Genomic DNA, 2,507 nt, shown 5'->3' on the forward strand with positions numbered 1-2,507 from the left:
ATACGGTCATACCGTGTGCAACCAAATCCTCCATTGAAGCTCAGTTTCAAGATGTGTACACTCATCAAAAGTTTAGGGAAGTCCAAGCGCAATTCAGAGGAAAGGCGAATTGCATCACTAGATTAACAAATTCTGCTCTAGGCTATTCAGTATATGAGGTTGGAGAACAAGTTTCCAGCTCAATATTCAACAAGTTTGTGGTTACTTACGACTCAGTAGCAGCCGAGGTAAAATGCCAATGCTTATTATTCGAGTCGAGAGGGATACTGTGTCGTCACGCACTAAGCGTGTTAAGCTTTGAACAAGTAAGCCAAGTGTCACCTAGATATATACTGGAACGATGGAGCAAGAAGGTAAAGAGGCGACACACACACATCAAGAGCAGCCATGACGAGCCACTATTGGAGCTAAGAAGCAAAAGGTTTGACAAATTGTTTTTTCGTTCGCAAAATATTTGCAAATTTGCATCCGAATCGGAGGAGCTGACTGTAATTCTGCACCGTGCGTACGATAACGTCATGGATGAGATGGAATCATTGAAAGCCAAAAGGAAGGGGACATCTTCTTTATCTCACGAAGACGCCAACTTGGAATCCGTTAACGAGCTTCAAAGCCCCCCAAGGATTCGAACAAGAGGACGTCCAAAAAATAGGCTAAGTTCAAAGTTGGACAAACAGATTGCAAATGCCACAAAGAAGAAGAAAACGAAAGGTTTAAGCGAGGTAAAAGTGATGTTATTTAAATTTGTGGTGATTGAGTTTATTTTTCTTGTTAATAGTTTAGCTAATATGTGAGTTTGTTATATTCAGATAAACCTGTTTGATGCTGCATCAGTGGTGCATTCAAATTCCAGCCAATATCAAGGACATGTTATGAATTATCAGTTCAGGGTACCAGCAGCAGGGGATAACTCTTTGGGTGTATAGTTACAGAATATGGGTGTAAAAGTACTGTTCTTTTGGGTGTATTTTTGTGAATTTTCTTGTGATTCACATTTTACATATAGATACATATATATACTTCAGAATCTTATTTTTATGTTATAAAATACTGTTTGTTTTTTTTTTACAACGGTTTAAGGGTTTTAGGTATTAGGGTTTAGGGTTTTAGGGTTTACAGGTTAGGGGGTAAGGGTTTAGGTTTTAAGTGTTTAGGGTTCAGGGTTTTAGGGATAAAGCATCAGGGGGGATAGATTTCAGGGTGTCTATTCAACTTTCTTTGGGTGTAAAAAATGGCAGGTTATGAGTGTATATTTGAATTGATGTTTTCCTTCATATTATAGTACTTGTAATTCATACATTTTGAATACAGCAGACAGAGTTTAATTATTGAAAGAAATTTCACAATAAACTATATTATAATTGTCAAATATTTACAACGTGTCTTCCATTTGTTACAAGACTATATAACATTTACATTAAGCAGTGTCAACATCCTGAGAATCTATCTGACAATATGGACTCAATAATAACGAGGATGGCTTGGAGAGTTTGATTGCATTACTTCCCCTAATGGCTTCATCTTTGTCTAGATTCATGTCATGAAATAGAATCCGGGAAGCATATTCTACTCTAAAGTGGTCCACCTCGTCCTACAGTAAAAAAGAATATTCTGTTTAATCAACCATGTTAATTGAGTAATGTAAGAGAGTTATTTAGTTTTAAACATATTTACCTGGGTCCAATTGTCCCACTCATACTTCCACCTCTTAATGTTTGCGGGCTCAAATATCTCAAGCCACTTCATTACGTAGATAGCACAGTCATAGCTGAAAACAGAAAAATAAATTACAAATTACATATAGAAAAGTTTAATTTTCAGAGGAAAAGATTTATACCTTGTCTTTTGGCCCGAGATGTGAAGGTATGGTGCTACAATTTCCCTATCCTTGTCCTTTGATTTCAGAGGTGCCCCCCCCCAGCATATACTTTAATTCGTGAAATTACGTATCCCTTAAAACACAAAATAAATCAGTAATACATGAATAATTTCAATAAAAGGATACACCCAAAGGAGTTTATAGTTACTCCTTATATTAAACAGAAATACACCCAACTATATATATATAATACAGAACACAGAACCAACTTACAACAAATGTATTCAGCACAGTTCTCGCATCGGAAGGAGATTTGTTGTGTAATGGGTCGACTATATAAAATTTCCTCTTTCTTGTATCAGCGATCCATAACCACCAATGATGTGAATAGCAAACAGGTGCAAATATCTGAAATATGTTCAGATTGAACACTGTTTTAGTTTATTTTCCATGTAAGTAAAAAATGATAATAAGTAGTTTTATAAATGAAAACTTACATAACGATGCAATTTTAATTTTTGAAGGTCCAAGAAGGGTATGAACATTGGATAGTCTTCCACGCTGAATGGCTTATCGTTTTTAGGCTGTAAGAATACGCCATCTGGATGATTTGCAAGGGTCATGTTCTGCAAAAATTGTGAACAACTAAATGAATCCAAAAAATACACCCAAACGAATAAACAACTGA

Source organism: Arachis ipaensis, chromosome B05, assembly GCF_000816755.2.
Source record: "Arachis ipaensis cultivar K30076 chromosome B05, Araip1.1, whole genome shotgun sequence".
NCBI lineage: Eukaryota > Viridiplantae > Streptophyta > Magnoliopsida > Fabales > Fabaceae > Arachis > Arachis ipaensis.